The sequence below is a fragment of the Bubalus bubalis genome, chromosome 7 (genome assembly GCF_019923935.1).
Source record: "Bubalus bubalis isolate 160015118507 breed Murrah chromosome 7, NDDB_SH_1, whole genome shotgun sequence".
NCBI lineage: Eukaryota > Metazoa > Chordata > Mammalia > Artiodactyla > Bovidae > Bubalus > Bubalus bubalis.
The window spans coordinates 51339739-51361101 of record NC_059163.1 but is presented as its reverse complement, the minus strand read 5'-3'; the positions used below and the strand labels follow the sequence as shown (position 1 = coordinate 51361101).

At 41.4% G+C, this 21363-nt stretch overlaps 1 protein-coding gene and 1 non-coding gene across 2 annotated transcripts in view; both read left to right on the top strand.

Moving 5' to 3' along the window:
- GABRB1 (gamma-aminobutyric acid type A receptor subunit beta1) overlaps nucleotides 1–21363 on the top strand; it is a 446588-nt gene that overhangs the window by 345475 nt on the left and 79750 nt on the right. The gene's annotated exons all lie outside the window — the stretch shown is intronic.
- LOC112586323 lies at nucleotides 20646–20752 on the top strand. Its single transcript, XR_003110784.3, has one exon. It is a non-coding gene; the product is annotated as a U6 spliceosomal RNA (small nuclear RNA).

Sequence of the window (21363 nt, the reverse complement as noted above, 5' to 3'; positions counted from 1 at the left end):
ATTGCCCCCCTAATGTGCGTGGGCCTCACACAGTCAGTCAAATGTCTGAATTAAAAGGAAAAGACTGACCCACTACAGAGTAAGAGAGACTTCCTCTTGCCTGTCTATCTTTGCATTGGGACTATCAGCTCTTTCCTGCTTTCAGACTCAAGTTGAAGCATCCACTCCTCCTGAGTCTCAAGACTCCTGGCCTTCAGCTGTATCAGCTGTTTAATTTGCTGACTCATCCCGAAGATTAATGGTTTATCAGCTTCCATCATCACATGAGCCAATTCTTATAATAAATATTGTTTTCTCTATATATCTCATCGGTTCTTTTTCTCTGGAGAATCCTGACTAACACACTGGAAAACACCAAACATAAGATTTCTCTTTTATGATAGCATTTAAAACATTCAGAAATGGTTATTATGCCTCCCTAAAATTTTCTTCCCAGATATCTTGGTCTACTTCTCTAAAGCGAATTATCTTTATATGGCATTACATGTGGGTTTGATCCCTGGGTTGGGAACATTCCCTTGGAATAAAAAACGGCAACCCACTCCAGTATTCTTGCCTGGAGAATTCCATGAACAGAGAAGCCTGCTGGGCTACAGATCATAGGGTCACATGGAGTTGGACAAGAATTAGCATCATGCATGCACACAAGAAAAGGACACAATTCTACACATGTGAATTTACAAGGGCAGACTTTTGTAGAACAGCTCCTGCCTCATGTCTGGACACTATACTTACATTATTTTCAGGTGATAAAGTAACACATTATGTAAATTAGCATTTCAACTCTGTAAATAACACTTTTTTTTTTCAGGGAATTTTCTATAGTTAAGTTAGACCTATTTTCATTCTGATCCCAAAGAAAGGCAATGCCAAAGACTGCTCAAACTACTGCACAATTGCAGTCATCTCACACGCTAGTCAAGTAATACTCAAAATTCTCCAAGCCAGGCTTCAACAGTACATGAACCGTGAACTTCCATGTGTTCAAGCTGGATTTAGAAAAGGCAGAGGAACCAGAGATCAAATTGCCAACATCCACTGGATCATCAAAAAAACAAAAGAGTTCCAGAAAAATATCTACTTTTGCTTTATTGACTATGCCAAAGCCTTTGACTGTGTGGACCACAACAAACTGTGGAAAATTCTGAAAGAGATGGGAATACCAGACCACCTGACCTGCCTCCTGAGAAATCTGTATGCAGGTCAGGAAGCAACAGTTACAATTGGACATGGAACAACAGACTGGTTCCACACTGGGAAAGGAGTAGGTCAAGGCTGTCTATTGTCATCGTGCTTATTTAACTTATATGCAGAATACATCATGAGAAATGCTGGGCTGGATGAAGCACAAGCTGGAATCAAAATTGCCAGGAGAAATATCAATAACCTCAGATGTGCAGATGATACCACCCTTATCACAGAAAGAGAAGAAGAACTAAAGAGCCTCTTGATGAAAGTGGAAGAGGAGAGTGAAAATGTTGGCTTAAAGCTCAACATTCAGAAAACTAAGATCATGGCATCTGGTCTCATCACTTTATGGCAAATAGATGGGAGAACAGTGGAAACAGTGACAGACGTTATTTTTGGGGCTCCAAAATCACTGCAGATGGTGACTGCAGCCATGAAATTAAAAGACGCTTACTCCTTGGAAGAAAAGTTATGACCAACCTAGACAGCATATTAAAAAGCAGAGACATTGCTTTGCCAACAAAGGTCTGTCTAGTCAAAGCTATGATTTTTCCAGTAGTCATGTATGGATGTGAGAGTTGGACTATAAAGAAAGTTGAGCGCCAAACAACTGATGCTTTTAAACTGTGGTGTTGGAGAAGACACTTGGACTACAATCCTTTCGAGTGCAAGGAGATCCAACCAGTCCATCCTAAAGGAAATCAGTCCTGAATATTCATTGGAAGGACTGATGTTGAAGCTGAAACTCCAGTACTTTGGCCACCTGATACAAAGAGCTGACTCATTTGAAAAGACCCTGATGCTGGGAAAGTTTGAAGGCAGGAGGAGAAGGGGACAACAAAGGATGAGATGGTTGAATGGCATCACCAACTCAATGGACATGAGTTTGAGTAAGCTCTGGGAGTTTGTGATAGACAGGGAGGCCTGGTGTGCTGCAGTCTATGGGGTCACAAAGAGTTGGACATGATGGAGTGACTGAACTGAAAAGTTCAGCATAGAACTGAAAGTGAAAGTGAACGGGCTCAGTCATGCCCGACTCTTTGTGACCCCATGGACTGTAGCCCCCCAGGCTCCTCTGTCCATGGGATTCTCCAGGCAAGAATACTGGAGTGGGTTGCCATTTCCTTCTCCAGGAGATCTTCCCAACCCAAGGATCAAACCTGGGTCTCCTGCATGGCAGGCAGATGCTTTATCCTTTGAGCCACCAGGGAGCTCATTGAACTGAAAGCTGAACTGAAAGTTCAGGGTAGAGGTCCTTTCTAGAAATGTAAATTTATAATTCATGAGCTTCTAGACGTATGTAAAGCCATACATCTAGATGATGCACCAAGGTAATTAGTGTAGCTAGAGAAGAGGTCCAAGTGCTGACCCTTGGCCAAATTAATACTTAGAGTTTAGAAAACTGATAGAAACACAGGTATGGCAATTACTATGTGCAAATACATTGCATATAATAATTCATTTAATCTCAACCATGACTCCTTCATTAGGTACTATTATTGTACCCATTTTACCAATGAGGAAACTAAATCACAGTGGCATTACCTCATTGGTTCATGTTCACATCTAGTAAGTGGGAGAATCACATCACTAAAGGAGCCTAAAAGGGGCGATCAATGAGGCAGGAGGAAGCCTAAGAGAAGAGTGTTCAGGAATCGAAGTAAAAAGCATTCTAGAAAAAAAGAGGTGATCATCAGAGTCAAATACACATGATAAAACAAGCTAACTAAGAACTGAGAATGGACTGTTGTGTTTGGCAACGTGAAGGGCTGGGAGTGAAAATCTAAATGCAGTGGATGTAAAGAAGGATAGGAGAAGAGAACATGACCTTACTTGTAAAGTGCTTGGTACAGTGCTTAGCATAGTTTTACTACTCAATAAATAGGAGTCACAACCATCATCAAAGCACAGAGCAATCAACTATTTGCTCTCAGAGAATTCTGAACTGCTCCAACTTTTGTATCAGTTGTAAAGACTCTTTTCTTCAGTTTTGTCACATTTATCATCACTCTGTTGTCACTGTTGTCAAAGTCATCATCACTTTCCCTTCTTCATTTCCAACCATTTTCTCCCATCTCTTGGTTTTCACCTTAAAAGCTGATTTTGTACATCACTAGCCAATCAAAGCTCTCTTCTCCTCTCCTCTTGAGCTGATTGATGACAGAGTGCCAGGAGCAACTGCTTGTCTCACTCTTGTTGGCTCTATTTGTCTGTTTCTAGGTTCCTAGAGGTTTCTGATTCTTTCATCATAGCCAAGTGTTTATTGTTCACACACCATTCCTGACACTGTCAATACTTCTGGGATGGCAAGAAGACTATATCATAGTCCCCCAAGGCTCATTCCTAAAGTAGCATTTGTATAAATGCATGAATGCCATTCTTGGGAGTTTTCAATTATTAATAGAAACTAGATCATTCACCAGCAGCATTCTGTTGCTATTCTAACTTAGCATCAAAGTCCAATACATTTTTCGTCAGATTCATAGTCCAATGACTCACTTCCTCTTAGATTAAGTTGGGATCACTTGAAAAGACTCTGTGGGCACCTCTCTCTCCCTAACATTGGCAGTTTAAACACAGCTACTGGTTTCAGCATGCTCCTGTGCACCTCATTGCTAAATAGAATATTTTTAAACATTCTTTTGTGTGAACTATGGAGCACCATACAGACGATTTATCAGCCTGCTTTACAGACAAGGAAGTGATGTGGCAAAGAATTTGGCCCACAGTTCCTCTCCCTAATTCTCAGGAAGGAAATCTCTATTATCCATTGCATTTGAAAAACTGTGGCCGCTGTACAACAATAGGTAGAGTCTCCATTTCCTTAAGCAAATAAAGGGGTGGCCCAACCACTGGTAAACTTTCCAAAAATGTCTTTTTGTTAGACTGTCTTTTAACAGTCTTTACCTAAATGTTTGAGGAATCAAGCAGAACATCAAAAAAAACTAGGTTAATAATTCAAATGTTTATTCACCCACACACTTTCATCATTAACTATTCCAGGCAGAACAAAGTCTCTCTCCAGATGTACCTTACAGTAGATTATAGAAGGATGTGGAAAAAAATCAAAACAAAGTCACTGATGTAAAATATAATGCAGGAGTATGATATGCTGTGACAAGTATGCTGAAGAAGAGAAAGATGGGGTGGAGGGATGGAGAGGCATGTGAAGAGAGACAGACATATACACATGCTGTTTGTGGATCAGGAGTTATACAAATCCAAAAATGTTAGCACCAAGAAAAATAAGCCAGAGTGTATCTACATTTCATAGGCACAGCTGTTGAAAGATCTGTTCAATGCCAACAGACTCTCAGCCATTACCAACCATGGGCTCCTGTCTTCCCCTGGCTCTTGTCCATTGCCCTGTCTTGCCTCATTGCAATGAATTAACTGAGTCCACTTTTAATAAATCACATGTGTGAAATCCTGACCATGATCATTCAGTAACTTCAGGAGAGCATGATTGCCAGTAAGGATGGAAAATGAAAGGTTATCTCATTGGTTTTGGGCAGCTGATTTGATGTATTCCTTCCCAATACTCAGGATCAAGTATGACTACAGCAGCGACCTTCTGCATGGGGAGCAGTTTGCACTCCACTCTATGGGGTCTGAAAACCATCCTATGCTGAAGCAATACATATTTTCTCAGTTTTTCCATGGAGTCTCAGCCCCACAGTATGACACCCTCTCTCAGTCACTGCCCTGTTTGTTGACAGCCACGTTGGGTTAAGTCTCCCAGAGGTGGGTGTGCATATGATTGCCATATTTACACTCAGGCTCAGTAGAAATGCTTTAGTTCTCTAGAAGTTACTTTTATTGAACTTTTATCAATCTCCATTATTATTTGCATTTAATTAGTATGTGAATGTGATTCTAGAGAATAATAACATATATACACAATGCTTTCATACATTTTCATTTGAGTCCCCCAAAGACTACATTCCTAAAGTAGCATTTGTACAGATGCCTGAATGCCATTCTCAAGGGGTCTCAAGAAATATAAGACAGGTGTCATGACTCCCGTCATGGTGATACAGTCACCAAGCCCAGAAGTTAAATGAATTTGCCAAATATGCAGGGTTAACAAGCAACCGAGACCAGACTCAATTATGGACAATATGAGTTGAGAATCTGTTCTTTTCACTGTAGGAAATTGTGCCCTTTTGAACCGAGTTCTTCTAAGAGAGCAAAATAAGACACTTTGGAAAACTTCATCAACTTTCTTAGGCCTCAAAGGTATTGCTGAATGTTGAAGAGCAATCGTTTACTGAATAATGCCTAGTACTCAGTTGCTCAGTCATGTCTGACTCTTTGCGGCCCCATGGACTATTATAGCCTGCCAGGCTCCTATGTCCATGGGCTTTTCTAGGCAAGAATACTGGAATGGATTGCCACTTCCTACTCCAGAGGATCTTCTCCACCCAGGGGTTGAATCCACATCTCTTACATCTCCTCCATTGGCAGCTGGATTCTTTACCACTAGAGCCACCTGGAAAGCCCAAATAATACCTAGATGGCTTGTTAAAAAAAAACTCATGGTTTTCCCCCAAGGTGCTAACCATATATATAAATGCAATTAGTTGAAGCTTGAAAGTGAAAGTGAAGTCACTCAGTCGTTTCCTACTCTTTGGGACCATCCCATGGACTGTAGCCTACCAGGCTCTTCTGTCCATGGGATTTTCCAGGCAAGAATACTGGAGTGGGTTGCCATTTCCTTCACCAGGAGATCTTCCCAACCCAGGGATTGAACCCGGGTCTTCTGCATTGTAGGCTTTACCGCTTTACCGTCTAAGCCACCATGCTCAAATTTAACATTTGAGATTCTATTTCTAGTCAAGTTTCTATCAAGAAAACAGAAGAGCTATTCGATGTATTCAAGATAACGTAGGTTTTAACATGGAGAACTAAGAGCATACACGAAGACTGGAAAAGCTGGTGAGCCAAGGTGAAAGAAATCAACTGCAGCAATTTCAGCCTGAAGCACCCAAGCAGAAGAAGGTGTTGCAAGACTAAGGATCTCTAGGAAGACCCCACCAATTATCTCTGACTCTTTATCAAAGTAGAAGTACTCAAGAGCTCCCCAGCAAGTCACTGAATCTCACATCTACCCATGAATCTAGCAGCAATTGTCCCCAGAAAATAATGGTCTCTCCTCCGTCTTCCAGTGCTGACACGAATGCCTCTCTTTGGTAAACTCAAGGACAGAAATGGTATGGACCTAACAGAAGCAGAAGATATTAAGAAGAGATGGCAAGAATACACAGAAGAACTGTACAAAAAGAGCTTCACGACCCAGATAATCATGATGGTGTCATCACTGACCTAGAGCCAGACATCCTGGAATGTGAAGTCGAGTGGGCCTTAGAAAGCATCACTACGAACAAAGCTAGTGGAGGTGATAGAATTTCAGTTGAGCTATTCCAAATCCTGAAAGATGATGCTGTGAAAGTGCTGCACTCAATATGCCAGCAAATTTGGAAAACTCAGCAGTGGCCACAGGACTGGAAAAGGTCAGTTTTCATTCCAATCCAGGAGAAAGGCAATGCCAAAGAATGCTCAAACTACCACACAATTGCACTCATCTCACACGCTAGTAAAGTAATGCTCAAAATTCTTCAAGCCAGGCTTCAGCAATATGTGAACCATGAACTTCCTGATGTTCAAGCTGGTTTTAGAAAAGGCAGAGGAACCAGAGATCAAATTGCCAACATCTGCTGGATCATGGAAAAAGCAAGAGAATTCCAGAAAAACATCTATTTCTGCTTTGTTGACTATGCCAAAGCCTTTGACTGTGTGGATCACAATCAACTGTGGAAAATTCTGAAAGAGATGGGAATACCAGACCACCTGATCTGCCTCTTGAGTAATTTGTATCAGGACAGGAAGCAACAGTTAGAACTGGACATGGAACAACAGCCTGGTTCCAAATAGGAAAAGGAGTTTGTCAAGGCTGTATATTGTCACCTTGTTTATTTAACTTCCATGCAGAATACATCATGAGAAACACTGGACTGGAAGAAACACAAGCTGGAATCAAGATTGCCAGGAGAAATATCAATAACCTCAGATATGCAGATGACACCACCCTTATGGCAGAAAGTGAAGAGGAACTCAAAAGCCTCTTGATGAAAGTGAAAGTGGAGAGTGAAAATGTTGGCTTAAAGCTCAACATTCAGAAAACGAAGATCATGGCATCCGGTCCCATCACTTCATGGGAAATAGATGGGGAGACAGTGGAAACAGTGTCAGACTTTATTTTTCTGGGCTCCAAAATCACTACAGATGGTGACTACAGCCATGAAATTAGAAGACGCTTACTCCTTGGAAGGAAAGTTATGACCGACCTAGATAGTATATTCAAAAGCAGAGACATTACTGTGCCAACAAAGGTCTGTCTAGTCAAGGCTATGGTTTTTCCTGTGGTCATGTATGGATGTGAGAGTTGGACTGTGAAGAAGGCTGAGAGCTGAAGAATTGATGCTTTTGAACTGTGGTGTTGGAGAAGACTCTTGAGAGTCCCATGGACTGCAAGGAGATGCAACCAGTCCATTCTGAAGGAGATCAGCCCTGGGATTTCTTTGGAAAGAATGATGCTGAAGCTGAAACTCCAGTACTTTGGCCACCTCGTGTGAAGAGTTGACTCATTGGAAAAGACTCTGATGCTGGGAGGGATTGGGAGCAAGAGAAGAAGGGGACGACAGAGGATGAGATGGCTGGATGGCATCACTGACTCAATGGACGTGAGTCTCAGTGAACTCCAGGAGTTGGTGATGGACAAGGAGGCCTGGCGTGCTGCGATTCATGGGGTCGCAAAGAGTCGGACATGACTGAGTGACCTGATCTGATCTGAACCTGGATAAGAAGATTCTGGGGAAATTGTTCTAGCTTCTCTTCTATGATACTTGGTGTTGTGATGTCAAGTTGACAACAAATGAACAGATACTGGCATTTCGAAGTGATCTCAGAATTCTGAGTCTCACTATGTGTAAGTTTTCTGAAACACAAGCCGGAATCCTGTGCCTTAACTGACATAGGAAAGGAGCAAGACACACAGCCATGGAGGGTACCTCATCATTCATCCAGCTTCCCCTCCATGTAATCAACAAATATTTGACTTGATATTTTATGTCCATTGAACAAAAAAGACATGGACCAGACTTCATGTTGTTTATATCTTGATAAGACTTTGTCCTCAACTCCAATGAAGTTGCATTGGGAAGCAGGGAAATTTATATGTTGTTGAATCATTCACAAATTTGGGAAACACCAAGAATCTGAGATTGGCTTAGCCATCTTAACCACCAACTTTGCAAAATCATCCAATTTAGTCATAAAAGCAATCCAAAAATACTCACAAAGTCATCAGAGGTCATCTCTTGACTCATGGCTGTGCACACATATACAAATGTATATAACATTTTGTACTTACTGAATGGGGTTATCTAGCACTGTCTTGCTTGACCCTCACAAATCATCTTGCAGGTATGGGCTGATAATTTTTCTCTTTTCATTACTGAAAAATCAAGGACACAGAGTCAGGCAATCCATTGTTTCTTTGATTAATGACCGGTGTTGGACTTGAAACTAGGTCTCCATTTAGAGTCCCTCTGCAACACCCCCCAGCCTCTTTTCTACTAAAAGAACTGGAATCTGCACTTTCTAGGTATGAAACTACAGAGTTAAAAAGGCCTAGGAAAATCCCATGGTTGGAGGAGCCTGGCAGGCTGCAGTCCACGGGGTCACTGAGGGTCGGACACGACTGAGAGACTTCACTTTCACTTTTCACTTTTATGCATTGGAGAAGGAAATGGCAACCCACTCCAGTGTTCTTACCTGGAGAATCCCAGGGACGGGGGAGCCTGATGGGCTGCTGTCTATGGGGTCGCACAGAGTTGGACAGGACTGAAGCAACTTAGCAGCAGCAGCAGGCCTTCTAAATCATTTTTATTACCCATTTGTAATTATTCTTCCAGCTTAAATTCTGAACCAAAGTGTCTAGAAGTGTCCTCTTTGTTAATGAAAAAAGCGAGTAAATCTCCCTTACACAGAGCCCTTCTCTTTATGGACATCTTCTGCAATAAATAGGTCACTTGGTCATATTCATATCTGCGAGTAGTTTACTAAGTCAGATCTGTCTTTAAATATCTTGTGTCAAGAATGTTTTTTTTAAGAATTCATGCAATTGTGACAGAATCTTAGGACTGCTGCTGCTACTGCTGCTAAGTCGCTTCAGTCGTGTCCGACTCTGTGCGACCCCATAGATGGCAGCCCACTAGGCTCCTCTGTCCCTGGGATTCTCCAGGCAAGAATACTGGAGTGGGTTGCCATTTCCTTCTCCAATGCATGAAAGTGAAAAGTGAAAGGGAAGTCACTCAGTCATGCCTGACTCTTAGCGACCCCATGGACTGGAGCCTACCAGGCTCCTCCGTCCATGGGATTTTCCAGGCAAGAGTACTGGAGTGGGGTGCCATTGCCTGGTCATTGAAGATTATTTCAGGCCAATTCTGTCAGATACAGATGAGGAGAATGAAATTCTTCAAGTCTCAATGACATTAAGGTCAATATCACACAGCTAGTTACCTAGAAGCAGACCTTTATCTGGAAGTCTGATTTAAAGATTCAATGAGCATATGCTATGCTGCCAGTGTGTGGAGGGATATAGGAAAATTTTAAGAATATAATCTGGATTAAAACCAAGTTATGGAGACATAAAACAATGAAAGAAAAATATAAGTCAGAAAATAATTGAGAAATAATGATCTGTAAGTTATAATTGCTATAATTCCCTAGAGGAACAGATCAAGAATTTATTTTTAATCTCCTATTCTACTAAAGATATGAGACACTTAACAAAACATAGTTTTGGTGTAAAAGGATTATAGTAAACAGCTGTGGTGACCAGAACAAAGAGAAACTATAGGTGGAAAAATAATAAAGCAAAACTTGTTAGTAAGGTGGAGCATACAGTTGAGAGAAATGAACCCCAAATTTATCAGTAAGGTTTTTAATGGCCAAAGCAAGGAAAGGCAATCAACTTATAAATTTCAAGTTGTCCATAAAACCAAACCTAATTTACTATTCTGTAGTATTTCTCCAGTAGATATTCAGAACAGGGGCTCAGAGATTTATCTAGTTCTTTCTTATGCAATCCATCAGTGTGGTCTGCTGGCATAACAACAAAGTACAACTCAGTAAGGCAATTCTATTACATCTAAAATGATGCAGCTAAAGGATCCAGCAGTCTTGTGGTGTGGCTTGATTCAAAGGCATTGTTTAGGGCATGTAGAAAAATGGATCAATTACCTGATTCCGTAGTATTTCTTCCAAAACATTATTTATGTGATATGGAAAGCAGAGAGCTTATGGTATATATACTATTTGTCAAGAGCCATTGGTGTGTTTAGTCATCATGCTGGTTTGTGGATGCTTCACGAGCTAGTTAATCAACCAAGAAGAGTTTAGTATCATTAAGGGCATCTGTGAAAATGGAAGAGACGAATTATGTTTAATGCCTTGTACAGAGCCAAATAAAGTCAAAACCACACTTAGAAAAAGATATATAATATATTTATTACATTATAATATATCATATATATATATATATACACACACACAAACACACACACACACATTTATATAAATGTCCTATTCTGGGTCAAGAGCAAAGAAGACCGGAGACCAGGGATTAAATAATTTAGGAATGGCTTACTAAAGGAAATGGGACTTCAGACTTGGATGGACAGAGAGGAAAAGTGAGGAAATTTTAGACTGAAAGAATCACATGATCATATGGTGAGGGGGTTACAGATAGGAGATGAGTTGACTTGCCATCAAAATTTGCGACCTTAAAATGTAGCAACAATAGAGCCAATCTAAACATAATTTAGCTTCATTTTTTTATGGAAATACTGTGAGTAGAAAGTGCTTTAATTTAATACAACAGCGCTGGTTTGATAGGATTTCGAGCCAATGAATTCAGTAAGTGGGTTTGTTTTGATGACCTTTGCTAATTTGTTGAATGCCGTGAAAAATCCCCTGCAGCTTTCTAACGGTTCCAAAGCTAAAAATAATGACCTCACTGAAGATTCTGTCAGCTGCTCTGATTCAGAGAATGGCTGAGAATGACTGATAGACTTTGGTTGCAAAATGAGGCTCAGAAATTTGCAGCCTGACGCAACTCATGGATACCAGAAAATGAAGTCTGTCTTACTGGAGAGCAAACATAGGGTCAGAGGAGCCATGAGCACTATCTCTTTTAAATAAAAGTTGTAATTACATCAGTGCTTCATTGTAGGCCGGCTCTGTACCAAGTACTGTGTTTCACCTGTATTACATATTTAATATTATCCTCACAATGTCTCCATGAAGAAAGAAGCATCACTAGCTTCTAGATATAGTAACAAAGATTCATAAGCTTTAAAGTAACGTGCTTAAAATTACATAGCTCATTAATGCCAAAGGTTTTGAACCCAGGTCTTTCTGATTCAAAAGCTAGTGTTTTTCACCTCTACATAATACAGATTCTCAGTCTTGTAGGGGTTGTTGCTTTAGATTATATCACAAAAGCACTTTGTTTGGCAGTGTGAGGCATAAATTTAAAAAAATAATAAAATAAAATCCTTGGTGAAGAATCAGGGAATTTGAAGGTTAACTAAGGGCCTCTAGAATCATTAACACAATCCTCTAATTCGGGATTTGAGACACCAAAGGGTAATATCCAGTGTGAGCTGTCAAAAAATGTGAGGGCTTCTCCATTTCTAAATAGGTTTAGGAGATTCACATGCTTCATTTCCAAAATGTTTCTGCAGAGATTCAGTTGACCTAAAAAAGATGGCAGAGTAGAAAGACATGTGCTCATCTTCTCCTGTGAGAACTCCAAAATTGCAGCTAACCACTAAACAACCATTAACAGGAGAATGTTGGAAAGGAAAGGAAAGAAGTCGCTCAGTCTTGTCTGACTCTTTGTGACCCCCATGGATAGAGGAGCCTACCAGACTCCTCCGTCCATGGGATTTTCCAGGCAAGAATACTGGAATGGGTTGCCATTTCCTTCCCACCCGAAAAAGATATCTGACATCCAAGGACAAAGGAGAAGCCCCAACAAGACAGTAGGAGGGGCAAAATAGTGTTTAGAATTGAACCCATACCTTCCAGAAACACTCAGAGAACTCAAAGAAAACCTGTGTGCACCAGGAACCCCACAAGAGACTGAGCCAGACCTGCCTTTGAGTGCTTGTGTGTCTCCTGCGGAGGCATGGGTCAGCAGTGGCCTGCTGTGGGGACAGGGGCTCTGGCTGCAGCAGACCTGGGAGCCGTGCCATGTGATATAAGTCCTCTTGGAGGAGGTCGCCATTAGTCCCACCACAAAGCCACTAAGCAGACGACCCCCAAACTGGAGAACAATTCTACCAAAGAAATTCTCATACTATTGCAAAAGTTCTAGGTCTCACAACAGATTTCCCAACCTGGGGATTCAACAAAGGGACTGAGAACCCCCAGGGAATTTGACTTTGAAAGCCAGTGGGATTTGATTACAGTACTTCCAAAGGATTAGGGAAACAGATTCTTGGAGGGCACACCAGGACACAGGAGAAAGGAGCAGTGGCCCACAAGAGACTGAACCAGACTTGCCTGTGAATGTCCTGGAGTCTCCAGTAGAGGCATGGGTTGGCAGTGCCCTGCCTTGGGATCAGGGGCACTGAATACAACAGTCCTTGGAGCCACAGCATGCTGGCATAAGTCCTTTTGAAGGAGGTTGCCATTACCACCATTACCCCTACCATAGTTTGCCCTCAAGTCAAACTACAAGAAAGCAACAGAGCACCAACCATCAATAGAAAATCAAATTAAAGATTTACTGAGCATGGTCCCACTCATCAGAGCAAGAACCAGATTCCCCTGCAGCCAGTTCCTCCCATCAGGAAGCTTCCATGAGCATCTTATCCTTCTCCATCAGAGGGCAGAATGAAAACCACAATTACAGAAAACTAACCAAACTGATTACATGGATCACAGCCTTGTCTAATTCAATGAAACTATGAGTTATGCCATGTGGGGCCAACCAAGACAGATGGGTCATAGTGGAAAGTTCTGACAAAACATGGTCCACTGAAGAAGGGAATGAAAAACCACTTCGGTATTCTTGCCTTGAGAATCCCAAAAACCATACGAAAAGGAAAAAAGATATGACACTGAAAGATGAATTCCCCAGGTCAGTGTCTACTATGCAATGGGAGAAGAGTGGAGAAATACCTCCAAAAAGAATGAAGAGGCTGAGCCAAAGCAAAAACAATACCCAGTTCTGGATGTGACTGGTGATGGAAGTAAAGTCCAATGCTATAAAGAACAATATTGCATTGGAACCTGGAATGTTAAGTCCATGAATCAAGGTAAATTGGAAGTGGTCAAGCAGGAGTCAGCAAGACTGAACATCAACATTTTAGGAATCAGTGAACTAAAATGGACCAAAATGGGTGAATGGAATTCACCATTATATCTACTACTATGGGCAAGAATCCCTTAGAAGAAATGGAGTAGCCCTCATAGTCAACAAAAGAGTGCAAGATGCGGTACTTGAGTGCAATCTCAAAAACGACAGAATGATCTCTGTTCATTTCCAAGGCAAACCATTCAATATCACAGTAATCCAAGTCTATGCCCCGACCAGTAATTCTGAAGAAACTGAAGTTCTATGAAGACTTGAACAACCTTCTAGAATGAACACCCCCAAAAGATGTCCTTTTCATCATAGGAGACTGGAATGCAAAAGTAGGAAGTCAAGAGATACCTGGAGTAACAGGCAAGTTTGGCCTTGGAGTACAAAATGAAGCAGGGCAAAGGCTAACAGCATTTTACGGAGAGAACGCACTGCTCATAGTAAACACCCTGTTCCAACAACACAGGAGATGACTCTACACATGGACATCACCAGATGGTCAACACTGAAATCAGATTGATTATATTCTTTGCAGCCAAAGATAGAGAAGCTCTATACAGTCAGCAAAAACAAGACCAGGAGCTGACTGGCTCAGATCATGAATTCCTTATTGCAAAAATCAGATTTAATGAAAGTAGAGAAAACCATTCAGGTATGACCTAAATCAAATCTTTTACAATTGATTATACAGTGGAAGTGGCAAATAGATTCAAGGGATTAAATCTGATAGATAGAGTGCCTGAAGAACTATGGACAGAGGTTCAAAACATTTTACAAGAGGCTGTAATCAAAACCTTCTCTAAGAAAAAGAAATGCATAAAGGTAAAATGGTTGTCTGAGGAGGCCTTACAAATAACTGAGCAAAGAAGAGAAGTGAAAGGCAAATGAGAAAAGGAAGCATATATGCATCTGAATGCAGATTTTCAAAGAATAGCAAAGAGAGATAAGAAAGCCTTCCTCAGTGATCAACACAAAGAAATAGAGGAAAACAATAGAATGGGAAAGACTAGAGATCTCTTCAAGAAAATTTGAGATACCAGGGAACATTTCATGCAAAGATGGGCACAATAAAGGACAGAACTGGTATGGACCTAACAGAAGCAGAAGATATTAAGAAGAGGTGGCAAGAATACACAGAAAGTGAAAGTCTCTCAGTCATGTCTGACTCTTTGGGACCCCATGGACTGCACAGTCAATGGGATTCTCCAGGCCAGAATACTGGAGTGTGTGGCCTTTCCCTTCTCCAGGAGATCTTCTCAACCCAGGGATCCAACCCAGGTCTCCTGCATTGCAGACAGATTCTTTACCAGCTGAGCCACAAGGGAAGCCCAGAATACACAGAAGAACTATACAAAAAAGATCTTAGTGACCCAGATAATATGATAGTGTGATCACTCACCTAGAGCCAAACATCCTGGAGTATTAAGTCAAGTGGGCCTTAGGAAGCATCTCTACGAACCAAGCTAGTGGAGGTGACAGAATTCCAGCTGAGCTATTTCAAATCCTAAAAGATGATGCTGTGAAAGTGCTGCACTCAATATGCCAGCAAATTTGGAAAACTCAGCAGTGGCCACAGGACTGGAAAAGGTCAGTTTTCATTGCAGTCCTAAAGAAAAGCAGTGCCAAAGAATGTTCAGACTACCGCACAATTGCACTCATCTCATACGCTAGCAAAGTAATGCTCAAAATTCTCCAAGCCTGGCTTCAACAGTATCTGAACTGAGAACTTCCAGAAGTTCAAGCTGGATTTAGAAAAGGCAGAGGAACCAGAGATCAAATTGCTAACATCTGTTGAATCATAGAAAAAGCAAGAGAATTCCAGTAAAACATTTATTTGTGCTTCATTGACTACATTAAATCCTTTGACTGTGTGGATCACAACAAACTGTGGAAAATTCTTCAAAAGATGGGAATACCAGACCACCTTACCTGCCTCCTGAGAAATCTGCATGCAGGTCAAGAAGCAACAGTTACAACCAGACATGGAACAATGGACTGGCTCCAAATTGGGAAAGGCTGTATACTGTCACACTGCTTATTTAATTTGTATGCAGAGTACATCATGTGAAATGCTGGACTGGATGAAGCACAAGATGGAATCAAGATTGCCAGGAGAAATATCAGTAACCTCAGATATGCGGATGACACCACTCTTATGACAGAAAGCAAAGAGAAACTAAAGAACCACTTGATGAAAGTGAAAGAGGAGAGTAAAAATGCTGGCTTAAAACTCAACATTCAAAAAACTAAGATCATGGCATCCAGTCCCATCACTTCATGGCAAATAGATGGGGAAACAATGGAAAGAGTGATAGATTTTATTTTCTTGGGCTCCAAAATCACTGCAGATGGTGACTGCAGCCATGAAATTAAAAGGTGCTTGTTCCTTGGAAGAAAAGCTACAACCAACCTAGACAGCATGTTAAAAAGCAGAGACATTACTTTGCTGACAAAGTTTCATCTATCAAAGCTGATTTTCTAGTAGCCATATATGGACGTGAGAGTTGGACCATAAAGAAAGCTGAGTACCCATGAATTGATGCTTTTGAACTGTGGGGTTGAGGAAGACTCTTGGGAGTCCCTTGGGTAGCAAGGAGATCCAACCAGTCAATCCTAAAGGAAATCGACCCTGAATATTCATTTGAAGGACTGATGCTAAAGCTCCAATCCTTTGCCCACCTATGTGAAGAGCCAACTCATTGGAAAAGACCCTGATGCTGGGAAAGATTGAAGGCAGGAGGAGAAAGGGACAACAGAGGATGAGATGATTGGGTGGCATCACCAACTCAATTGTAAATTAAGTCTGAGCAAGATCCGGGAGTTGGTGATGAACAGGAAGCCTGGCGTGTTGCAGTCCATGGGGTCACAAAGAGTTGGACACTACTGAGTGACTGAACTGAACTGACTAAGCTGTCCAGAGCTCTGCAACTGGTTAATTAGGCCATCCAGTTCACAACAGAGTGCTCCTGATTTCTGCCTCCTGCTGTCTACTCTGGGGCAGGTCAATAGAAGTAAAACATGAGAAAAGAAATGAACCTGAGTGTAAAGGGAGACCTACGCTTTTACCAAACTCAGGTGCCACTGTCTAGTATTATATGGTTAGAGTATTATACGGTTTTTATATTGTTAGGATACTACAAGTTGGCTTTCTGCTTTTTCACTGAAAACACCCTGAGGATCAAGAGAATACTAAAGGATAATTGTAAATAATTTGGATTGGGGAAGGGGGAACTCACATACGGAGAATCTTATATAACCTGGTTAAAAACTTACTGATCTGCTTCAGGCCTCCACGTCTTTGAACTCAGCAGTGAACATGAGCATAAGTGCTAATTTTCATGATTGGACTGAAAAATTCTTAAAATCTTCTTAAGTGTCAGTAGGGTATCTCCAACCTGCTCCTGTTACTCAGCATTCTCATAAGTGTAACCCTCAGTATGTATATAGTCTTTCAGTGCCTGGTTAAGCTTTTATCTACATTAATAAAATGTACATCTGATCTTACCAATGTACATGACTTCCTTCCTTCTCTGAATAATTGAATATCTTCTCTTAGAAACATAGTTTCTAGAGTTGGTATCAAACAATAAGAAATGTTTGGTTAACTAGGAAATTATTTCAGTAATCCATTCAGCAAGTACATTGCAGCCTGGGTGGTACCCAGCACTGTGCTAGATAATGCATGCCTGCTAAATGGCTTCAGTCGTGTCCAACTCTTTGTGACCCTGTGGACTGTAGCCCACCAGGCTTCTCTGTCTATGGGATTCTCCAGGTAAGAATACTGGAGTGGGTTACCATGCCCTCCTCCAGGGGATCTTCCTTACCCAGGGATCAAACCCACATCTCTTATATTCATGGTGAGCAAAAGTAAAGAGGGTCCCTACCCTCCCTAATGGAGCATCTAGGCAAGGGAGGGAGAGAGCAATAGTCACTCTTATTGCTGTGTTTGTTAAATGCCTGTGCACTAGTGGTACTTCATGTTCAGTTCAGTTCATTTCAGTCGCTCAGTCGTGTCCGACTCTTTGCGACCCCAAGAATAGCAGCACGCCAGGCTTCCCTGTCCATCACCAACTCCCAGAGTTCACCCAGACTCACGTCCATCAATTTGGTGATGCCATCCAGCCATCTCATCCACTGTCGTCCCCTTCTCCTCCTGCCCCCAATCCCTCCCAGCATCAGAGTCTTTTCCAATGAGTCAAATCTTCATATCAGGTGGCCAAAGTACTGGAGTTTCAGCTTTAGCATCAGTCCTTCCAATGAACACTCAAGACTGATCTCCTTTAGAATGGACTGGTTGGATCTCCTTGCAGTCCAAGGGACTCTCAAGAGTCTTCTCCAACACCACAGTTCAAAAGCATCAGTTCTTCGGTGCTCCGCTTTCTTCACAGTCCAGCTCTCACATCCATACGTGACCACTGGAAAAACCATAGCCTTGACTAGACGGACCTTTGTTGACAAAGTAACGTCTCTGCTTTTTAATATGCTATCTAGGTTGGCCATAACTTTCCTTCATTAGAGGGCAAATGGAGGGATGGACTTATGAGGATCAAGAGAGTTCCCTTGAGGATATGTCTTTTGTTTATTGGCTGAGTAAGGAAATAACAAGGGTTTCCTTGGTGGCTCAATGGTAAAAAAATCCACCTGCCAATGCAGGAGACTCTGGTTGGATTCCAGTGTCATATTCAAGACTCTGTAGCAGGAGGAAAGCTGGCAAACATGGTGCCCAGAAGTACATTTAATGTGGCTGTAGCAGCAAAAGAAAAAAGACCACGGTATGAGTGGAAGCTGGAAATGTGGGTAGAGGACTTACCTTGGAGGATCTTATATTAAAAAAAAAAAGGTTTTATCTTTATCCTAGGAACAGTGGATCACTGGTGGATTTTTGATCTGGGGGAAGGAGGGCTGATATGGTAAGATTTGTGTTTGGAGAATCACTTTAGCTGTAGCATTGAGAACAGACTGATGCAGGTAGAGAAAGGAAGTATACCATTTTGAAGACTATCAGAATGGATCAAGGAGAGAAAGATGCTAGCTTGGATCAGGATAGAAGTGGAAAAGAGTAGATGGATAGAAGGGAGAATTAGAAGGAAAAATAGATGGGATTTAGTAAAAGAGTCAATATGAATGAGAAAGAGAGGAATGAAAAATGACCCTTATGATTTCCAAGGATTTTTGCTTGGATTAGTACATAAATGAGGATGTCATTCACCCAAAATGAGAAGAATGAGAATGTTTTAGGTTCTGTGCATGTGCGTGAGTGCTCAGTTGCTTCAGTCATGTCCGACTCTTTGCAACCCTATGTACTATAGCCCACCAGGCTCCTCTGTCCATGGGGATTCTCCAAGCAAGAATACTGGAGCGGGTTGCCATGCCCTCCTCCAGGAGATCTTCCCAACCCAGGGATTGAACCTGTGTCTCCTGCGGCTCCTGCATTGCAGGTGGATTCTTCCCATCTGGGAAGCCTTTAGATTCTGGGTGGGGGGCAAGGAAGAAATCACAAGTTTAATTATTATTTCTTGATGTATGACACAGGTCTGGAGCACACAGAGAGCTCTACCCTGAAGATATAAATTTGTGAATCACTTGAATATTTTGATAATTATAACTATAGGCATATGTGAATTTCCATGAGGAGTTGATGCAGAGTAAAGAATGAAAACTTAGGAGGCCTGAGAATCTACAATATTTAATAACTGGGTGAATAAGATGTGAACAGAAAAGAGATAAAAAAGGAACAGCCAGAAAAATAGGAGGAAGACTATGGAGTGTAGAGCTACAGAAGCCAAAGAAAGGAAGTAAAGTAAAATCTGGGTTCAACAAACTCTAATCTTAAAAAATATATATTTATATGGTACATATGGCTTTGTCTCCTTAGGAACGCTGCACAAACTTCTAGTCAGGTTCAAAGTGGAATAGAACAAAGAGGGTGGATTTTTAATTCCAGTTATGATACTCTCAGACAGTTCAGTCTTTGTGATATATTTCTCTCATTGGAATTATGAAATATGTCAGAATACGTTTACACAAATACACACATCTTATAATCTTAAGATCACATGTAGTGATCTTTGCTTGTAAGTTGTCTGTCAACTTTAGAAATATTCCTGACTTTGTGTCCATGAAAGTGCTGAGGATGGAATATAATAAACTGTACTTTTCAGAATATAAGAAACTCTTTTGCAAGATGACTACAATATGCTTCATTGGTCTCACCTAACTTAATGCTTGAAAAAATATATTTCATTTAGTACTTTACATCAGTTCTTAGGTTTTCACTTAAAATGTTGCCCTCTTGGGTTTAGATTACATATATACATTATGTAATCTAGATTAAATTACATATATATATATATGGGCTTCCCAGGTGGTGGTGATAAAGAACTCGCCTGCCAATGCAGGAGACATAAGAGACGCAGGTTTGATCCCTGGGTCAGAAGGAAGTGGCAACCTACTGCAGTATCCTCGCCTGGAGAATCCCAAAGACAGAGGAGCCTGGTGGGCTACAGTCCATAGGATCACAAAGAGTCGGACGTGACTGAAGCGACTTAGCAAGCACACACACACACACACACACACACACGTGCATATATATATATATATATATATATATATATATGTGAAAATGAGGTTTTAAGGCATGAGTATATATATCTAATGGAGAAGGCAATGCCAACCCACTCCAGTACTCTTGCCTGGAAAATCCCATGGATGGAGGAGCCTGGAAGGCTGCAGTCCATTGGGTCGCTAAGAGTCGGACACGACTGAGTGACTTCACTTTCACTTTTCACTTTCACGCATTGGAGAAGGAAATGGCAACCCACTCCAGTGTTCTTGCCTGGAGAATCCCAGGGACGGGGGAGCCTGGTGGGCTTCCGTTTATGGGGTCGCACAGAGTCGGACACGACTGAAGCGACTTAGCAGCAGCAGCAGCATATATATCTAAGTCTTTTAAAGATAAAGTTTTCAATATATATTTCTTTTTAAAAAACTTTATTTTATATTACTGTGTTTTACTTTTGTTCTAGCTTCAGCAGCACATATACTAAAATTGGAACAATATAGAGAAGATTAGCATGGCCCCTGCACAAGGATGACATGCACATTCGTGAAGTGTTCCATATCTTGGGGCTTCCTATGTAGCTCAACTGGTAAAGAATCTGCCTGCAATGCAGGAGACCCTGGTTTGATTCCTGGGTTGGGAAGATCCGCTGGAGAAGGGAGAGGCTACCCACTCCACTATTCTTGAGCTTCCCTGGTGGCTCAGTTGGTAAAGAATCCACCTGCAATGTGGAAGACCTAGGTTCAGTACCCGGGTTGGGAAGATCCCCTGGAGAAGGGAATGGCTACCACTCCAAATTCTGGCTTAGAGAATCCCATGGACTGTATCCATGGGGTTGCAAAGAGTCAGACACGACTGAGCGACTTTCACTCACATAGCCAATTGAAAATGTTGTGATAGTTTCAAATGGACAGCAAAGGGACTCAGCCATAGGTATACGTGCATCCATTCTCCCCCACATTCCCCTCCCATCCAGGCTTCCACATATCATTGAGCAGAGTTCCCTGTGCTATATAGTAGGTCTTTTTTGGTTAACCATTTTAAATATATCAATGTCCACTTGTCAATCCCAAATTCCCTAACTATCCCTTTCCATACTTCTTCAACTAACTTAAACTTTTGTGTATAATTTCAATATATCTGGGCTTAATTTATTACAAAATCATAAGCCCTATAG